We start from the raw sequence: 8,248 nt of genomic DNA on the forward strand, positions 1-8,248 counted from the left end.
GGGATATACCATCTCTCTGTGGAAGGAGGGGGGAACTCTATGCATTAGCTCTCCCCCCTTCAATAGCTCCAAAAACAGTTTTAAAAATAGAAAAAAATCAAAAATGGAGCGTGGCAGATAGTGGAGACCTCTAATAAAGAGGTCTCCGCAGCGACATACCCGGCGCCCTCCTCCTATACATGAGGGGGGAACCGTGGTATAGCCCCCTTCCTCCTCTCTCCGTAGCGCTGCTGGCCCGAAAATCCAAGATGGCCGCCGCTACTTGCTTAATCCGATAACCGGCACTCTTTGCCTGTAATGGCAGCGCCGGTTATCAGGGAGGCTGGAGGAGTGCAGCGGTCCATGAGACCGCTTGTCACTCCTCAGTTTAGGCACCCTTCTGAAAAAGTTTTCTTGTCAGTGAGAGCCTCTGGCTCCCATCTGACAGGAGAATGCCTGTGCTGCTGGCTATGAGTGTGTTCTCTATTATAGAACACACTCCAGCACTGCCACCAATAGTAGTGAATAAAAATAAAATAATAGAAAAATAAAAAAATTTAAATTTATACTAGCTATAAAAAACACTGCCCAACTCCAGGGCACCTGAAAAAAACTGACAGGAAGAGGATGAGGCAGGGGGATTGTAGAGGGGAGGGGTCTGTCGGCAGCACTAAAAGTTAACTAGTTAGGTGCCAACTCCTCAAGCTCCCCTCCACAACCCATGGTAAGCAGTGTCCCCCAGACTGGATGAAAGAGAAAAGTCAGTATTCCATTCAATTTCCCTCACAATTTGCAATACTTGAGTGGAGTCTTTTACATACGATGTATGTAATCGTATGTAAAAGACTCCAGTTCTGAAGTTAGATTCGTTACTGTCTAATACCTTACCAGAAAAACCACAAATTATTTTTAAGAAACCTAAAACATTAAGATCAATACTGGCCCCATCACATCTGAATGAAAAATCTAACAAAAATGCAAACTGGTCGTTTTCAAAGGCTTCTATCCGTGTGGTCATTGTAAAGCCTGTAAACATGTACATAGTTACCATAAAACGTTTTCTGATACTTCAAGTAACAAAGAAAGAAACATTCAATCCTTTATGAATTGTAATACCACATATGTGGTGTACTTATTGGAATGTGGATGTGGAAAAAAGTACATAGGGAAGACCAAGAGAGCTGTTAAAATAAGGGTGTTTGAACATTTACGTAATATTAAACATAAGATCGAAAATCATAGTGTCCCAAGACATTTTCTTGCTTGTCATAATGCTAATCCTGATACTGTCCGATTTAAGGCAATAGAACATATTGAGGTGAATGTAAGAGGAGGAGATCGCCTTTTAAGATTGGCTCAGAGAGAAACTTATTGGATCTATACTCTGAACACATTTGCCCCGTGGGGGTTAAATGAAGCCTGTGACGTTACACCCTTTTTATAAAAGTTTACACTTTCAACAGTTTATGTTATGCTGTTTTTATATATTTTATATATTGTGTGTATTTTTATCATCATGTCTGTCCATAATTGTTATGATTCTGCACTGTATTTATGGAATGTGAAGAGTATGGATCTCGTATCTTTTAAAACCGATATGTGCATACGTTTAGTTAAACTAGTGGACGAATGCTTGTTCTGTCCACCTGTCATGTCAATTAAGATTATCCTAGAAATAGGTGAGTCTAAGGGCTAGATTTACTATCAGGCGTGTTTGTAAACCCGCCGACTTTCGGCGGATTTGGCGGCGGTTTAGCCATCGCCGGATTTACTAAGGCTAAACCCGCCGTTCAAACGGCCATAAATGATGTTTCCAAACCCGCCTCTGTATACATCGCTGTGAAGATACCGGGTTTATCTGCCCAGTGCTACCCAGTACCTTCTAGGATTCGTATGGTCACTCAGGCAAAATGCAGTTATAAAAATACAACAGTATATTTATTGTCATACAAATCACACTACAATAATGCCAGGCAGATTTACCACATCATCTGTCCCTTACCCCAATAACTTAAGGAGATATAGTCACCTGCTGTCCAGACTTCATGACCCATGGATCCCTCTCAGCTGCATATATAGATTTGAGTTAGAAAACGACAATTCAAAACTCCATCTTGCACCTTCCTGAATGAAATCCAAGCATCACCCCCCTCCCCCCTCGAGTTGTTCCTTATATATCACAGGTCTAATTTCCACAGTCTTTCCCCTCCCTGGGCAAACCCCTGCGTCTATTCTACTTAACCATTGGTCAGTGCTGGACTAGGGGGGGGTTGGACAGGGGAGTGAAGATGAGCTGTCCTTTCAGAGAACCTCCCCTGTTAGATGGCCTGTCTGGACTAGCCTGGTGAGAACAATGGACACTAATTAGTTTTCCTAATCAGGCACATGGCAACCTGATCCCTACCCATAATCCCCCTGGCTTCATTTTAAAGACAATGAATAGCAACCTTACTTCAAGTTATCAATATACAATAAACAATATACATATGTACACTGAACTACAATGTCCCCTTAGCCACATGTTATTGGACAATGCAGTTGTAGTCTGGTGAGCTGGGGAACAAACAGCATAGGCTATAAAAAGTACTATAATCCACATTATGTGAGAAATGAGACATGCTCACAGGGTTATCAAACTCATTTCGTCACATATACCTCCCCTACTTTTTTAGCCTTTGTTCCCCAGTGGCTTCCTTGCTCCAAGTAAACCTTTCTCCCCCAAGTCCAAAATCTCTGGCCTGCTGTGGTTTCTCCTGGGTCTGATGGCAAGGTAGACAGCAGTACACAGTTCCTCAATCTCCCACCAGGGTCCCATGGCTGCAGGGATATCATCCCACCCAGCTGGAGTGGGGGTTTATGCTGCCCTGTGTCATAAAATGAGACAACAATAAAACTGGGGCACTCCGGTGCATACATCCATTGTATTACAATTGTAGTCCAACATCCCTTGGGTGCCTTATCCACCCTTAATTGCCCAACTGCAAATAGTCCCTTGGCCTGTCCTCTGTTTCTGGAGACCATGCTCCCCTCCCCCACATATTCGAGTGAAAACTGCCAAGTGGCAGGCAAACTTTCTGGCTCTTTGTCCGTTTGTTTCTGGCCAAGATCCAATCCCCCCTCCCCCAAACACTCAAGGGACAACTGCCCAGTGGCAGGCAAAGGTGGTGGCTCCATTAATTCTTTGCTTATGGGGAATCCTCTGTCCCCCTCCCAAACCACATGTGGGTGCCCCTGTAAGTATGTTGGTGTGCATCTCCCCTCCCCTGCTACCACATCCAACTGTTGCACTACTTCCCTCGCCTCTGGCGCATCGGGGTAGTGTGAATCCTCATTGGACACAGACTTGTCCTCCTGGCAGCAAAACAAACTGGATGGTCCAATGCAGGCCTCTGGTTTTGAGTCCTGGATTCCCAGATTTGGAGCTGGAGTGCGATGCTTCAAAGCTTGTGGGGCTGGTGAATCTTGCTGTGCTGGTGCCCTCTCAGACACCCACTCAGTAAACATCTCCTCATCTGCCAATTCTGCATTGGGGAGGGCATAAGTGTAGTTTTCCCAGGACCCCATGGTAGTGGCCTCTGACATGACAATTCCTTTATCCTCTCCCATTAATTCTGTCCTACAGTCTGTAAACATGATTTCTGCTGAGATCATATGTTGCGCAAGTTTATGATTCTCTTCTGCCACAATTGGGTACAGCTGTACATCACTTGCCCCGGAGAGTACACATGCGGTATCCTGCGTTACTTCATTAAACAAATTCTTTTCAGGCACAACAGGGATGGATAACTGGTCTTTTCTGTAATTCTGTTCTAACTCAGACACAGTCTCAGGTTCCAATAACACTGGCAAATTATCAGAAGATGCTACTACATGGTACTTACTTGGTAGCTCTTTTCCATCCAAGTCACCAAATGGGAGAATTTCTCCTAATCCTTTCTGAGTAGTCAGAGGTACAACATCCTCACCAAGCAGTTCTTCTCCAGACTCCCCCAAGATAGTAGCTTGGGCAACTGTATTTAATCCACTGAGATGGACTTCCCCCTGATTAACAGACTGAGCAGCCATCTTTTTAGAGTGTGATAAAAGATATTCCAATTGGCATTTTTCAGTATTCACTCGATAACACTGATCCTGCCACATTTCAGTGTCCGTAAATCCTTGCCGCCATACCTCATCCTCTGCTTCTTCAAAACTCTGTTGCAGACATTGCATTTGTTCCCAGAGAGGTATGTGGGGACCTAAAGTGAGCATCCATTTTCTATAAACACTAAAGGCATTGATGGGATTCTCCTGATCTTTTAACAAACGTTTCAGGATATCCATGTGTGTGCAGTACAGGTAAGGTACACCCCGGATCTGGCATTCCACTATCAGCTCCTCCATACTCATTGTCTCTAGTGGATCTGTAGAATCTGCTAATGGGACAGATTCTATTAATACATTTGCAGGGGATTCATCAGGCATGTCCCTGTGCTGTAATAGTCCATTTACATCTTGTTTGTACTGCTGATTATTGTTGTATCTGGATTCTCCCTTGGCCAGATTCTGCATAGTACAAATAACTTCATGTGTAAAATCATCCCATGCTGGTTCATCCCGAAAATTACAGGCACTTGCCTCCTCTTTCAACATTAGGAACACATCCAACAGGTTCTCCAATTTCTCCTGTAGACTGGCTCCTTTCCACATAATAATCTTTGGGCACTCCTCATCCCAATAATCCAAAATGTGCTGCATTGTGGTGGGGTGGTGCAACACATCCATATCTCCATCCTGCAGACACTCCCACAGTCCTTCATCCCAGTACGCCTTTCTCCTGGGTGTACTGGACTGCTTCATCCCTTCCTTTGGGAACTTTTGCAACACTGGGCTGTGATCTGCTCTCTTGTTCCTAGAGCTCACAGCCATTTTACTTCCAGGGATCACCTCACTGTGATTTCCCCTCTTTGAGACACGGTTCCATCTTCCGCTCTCCTCTGGCGGGGTGCGCTTCCCCTTATCAAATCGGCACTTAGGCGGCATCTTCCCTCGCCTAAAGCCCACAACGCTTTTCATGACACTTTCTACCATAAAGCCTTTAGGAGTAAGTTCAGGATAATGTGGTAACTGGTTTCTAGTGCTAACTGCTTTGCAGAGCCCTGGAATGTATCACGATACAGTTCCCCTGCAGCTCTACCCAGATAGGACCTGGGACTGAGTGACCCCACTGCTTGCCACCAAAAATGTGAAGATACCGGGTTTATCTGCCCAGTGCTACCCAGTACCTTCTAGGATTCGTATGGTCACTCAGGCAAAATGCAGTTATAAAAATACAACAGTATATTTATTGTCATACAAATCACACTACAATATTATGTACACACAGTAAATAAATGCCAGGCAGATTTACCACATCATCTGTCCCTTACCCCAATAACTTAAGGAGATATAGTCACCTGCTGTCCAGACTTCATGACCCATGGATCCCTCTCAGCTGCATATATAGATTTGAGTTAGAAAACGACAATTCAAAACTCCATCTTGCACCTTCCTGAATGAAATCCAAGCATCACCCCCCTCCCCCCTCGAGTTGTTCCTTATATATCACAGGTCTAATTTCCACAGTCTTTCCCCTCCCTAGGCAAACCCCTGCGTCTATTCTACTTAACCATTGGTCAGTGCTGGACTAGGGGGGGGTTGGACAGGGGAGTGAAGATGAGCTGTCCTTTCAGAGAACCTCCCCTGTTAGATGGCCTGTCTGGACTAGCCTGGTGAGAACAATGGACACTAATTAGTTTTCCTAATCAGGCACATGGCAACCTGATCCCTACCCATAATCCCCCTGGCTTCATTTTAAAGACAATGAATAGCAACCTTACTTCAAGTTATCAATATACAATAAACAATATACATATGTACACTGAACTACAATGTCCCCTTAGCCACATGTTATTGGACAATGCAGTTGTAGTCTGGTGAGCTGGGGAACAAACAGCATAGGCTATAAAAAGTACTATAATCCACATTATGTGAGAAATGAGACATGCACACAGGGTTATCAAACTCATTTCGTCACAATCGCCATGACGGTTTCAACAATGTTCAACATACAAACAGCCGGATTTACTATTAGGGGGTTTATAAAGCCGCCGGAAAACCGCCATTCAAAAGACCAAAATGAAAGCGCTGCTTGTGAGCGGCGAGATTGTTCAAACAGTGTGCTGTTTCAGATATTTGTGCAATCAGAACAGAAGGAAAAGGGCCATTTCATGTTCAAAGTTTTTTCCTTTGGGATTGTATATGTTAAAAGGCCAGTGTCTTGTAATTGCAGTGTTGTTTTGGTTTCTTTTTCTCTTGTGTCTTCCCACCATGCAATTTATTTACTGATTTAGTAGAGGGGTGTTATAGCGTACCTTTGTACTTTGGTAAACTAGGTTCAGGTTACTAGAATAATCTGGTTGGGTGGCTATGTATGCACCTGAAAAGGGGTTTGATATTATCCTGGCTGGCTGTTTGATACATAATCTAGCAATACATCAACTTACCCCACCGATTATTGCAGTAGACAGTGAAGAAGAAGGGGTCCGTGTCACATCTGGTGATGTGCAGAGCACAGAGGGCGGAAGGGAGATTAGAGACCGTCTAATTGCAAACTACTTTACGTGTAAGTAGTATGAAAAACATTTTTTGCTCAAAAATGTGTTTTATGTGAGTGCACTTTTTATATTTTATTTTAAATGTTTTGTAAATTGGAACCTTTAAAAACAGGATAGTGTGTACTCCTCATGTGGTAAATATGAACATCCCTGGATTGTGACAGTCAGAGGTCAATGTTTAAGTGAAATTAGTGCATAGTTTTTAAAACATCAGTATACTCTTGTTTAATTAGCAGAAAAGAAACACTGACACCATAGAAATTTAACTGCATTTATTGCAGAACACAATAAATAATAACGTATAATGCTTACGCAAACTTGTGAAAACATGAAGCAATAATAATTATTGCACTACCGACGTCTTTTTGCAGGCATATCACAATGCTTGGTGCCACTCTCTCCCCTCCCTCGCCCACCCCTGGTGCGAGCACCTCTCCTTGGAGGAGTACTCTGTACAGATGTGCTAGGCGTACTAGCGGTACTGGTGGTGGCGGAAGACATAGGTGCCGGTAAACGGGCTACAATTTCTGAATGTAGTTGCCCTGCCAGCCGGGTCACATTGGCATTCCCCTCACGTACTGTGGAATGTAAGGCCTCCACAGCCCCAGTCATTTGGGCCAGCTGCACATTGGTCTGTTCTAAAGCTGTTGCCAGACGGTTGATTCCAGCAGGGAGTTGACTATTGGAGCGGTGTATCCGCCTCAACTGGGCCGCAATTTGGGACATGTGGCGAGTTTGCCTGTCCATGAATAATGTCTGTTGCTGCTGGAATGCGCCAATAGACAGCGCCATTTCTCTGGCTGGGTCCATAGGTGCAGGTGCAGGTTGGTGGTGTGATGGTTCAGCAGGGCCAGGTGAAACTTCCTGGAGGCCAGACACAGGGGCATCCACTGTTACCAGGGTGATGGTTGTTAGATCCTCTGGCTCAGGGGACATTTCCAGGGACTCCGCCTGAGGTGGCTGGTATGAAGAGGGCCCTGTGTATGAAAAATGACGGTAAGTATATAGTATATAATATGTTTGTATATTGCATTCTGAACACTGGATAGGAAAGAATAATCTTTAGCAACTACAGATTCTTTCACAATGTTTGCATTCCTGATTTCTAGTCTTATGCTACCTGCTTACGGATGCACTTATTATCCTTTTAATACCCATTATCATTTGGACTGTGTAGTACATGCTGGGTTATTTTGACTAAACTGCATGCTATCAAAAGTGGAGATGTTGCCTATAGCAACCAATCAGATTTTAGCTGTCATTTTGTTGAATGCAATAAATAAAGTAAAGGTATATTCTGATGGGTTTTTATAGGCAACATATCAGTTGAGTAAAATGTAGCCCTAACTTCTCATTGCAAACAATAAAAAGAAAAAAAAAATTAACATTGACAGCAACATTTGCACAGAAAATCAAGTAACTCCATTATTTCTCTCCTAAACAGAAATCACGCACCTGCTTGCTCGTCTGTGCCCGAATCTCTCGCTGAAGGTGGAGGTGTAGATCTGGCACTGGGACTGAACTGCGGTCCTGGCGATTCTGGATGTATTAGAAAAAGCATACAATGTATTTCCAGAAAAAAACAATTTCCAAATATACTGTTTATTGCACAAATGTGTTTGCAATTTTTGTAT

The 8,248-nt window shown here is 43.6% G+C and overlaps 1 long non-coding RNA gene across 1 annotated transcript; it reads right to left on the reverse strand.

Moving 5' to 3' along the window:
* Window positions 1-6,871: 6,871 nt before the first annotated feature.
* LOC142109273 (uncharacterized) lies at window positions 6,872-8,248 on the reverse strand. The gene is made up of 2 exons (XR_012680322.1): window positions 8,070-8,248; window positions 6,872-7,591 (listed from the first exon to the last, which is right to left on the reverse strand). It is a non-coding gene; the product is annotated as an uncharacterized LOC142109273 (long non-coding RNA).

Source organism: Mixophyes fleayi, chromosome 1, assembly GCF_038048845.1.
Source record: "Mixophyes fleayi isolate aMixFle1 chromosome 1, aMixFle1.hap1, whole genome shotgun sequence".
Lineage (NCBI taxonomy): Eukaryota > Metazoa > Chordata > Amphibia > Anura > Limnodynastidae > Mixophyes > Mixophyes fleayi.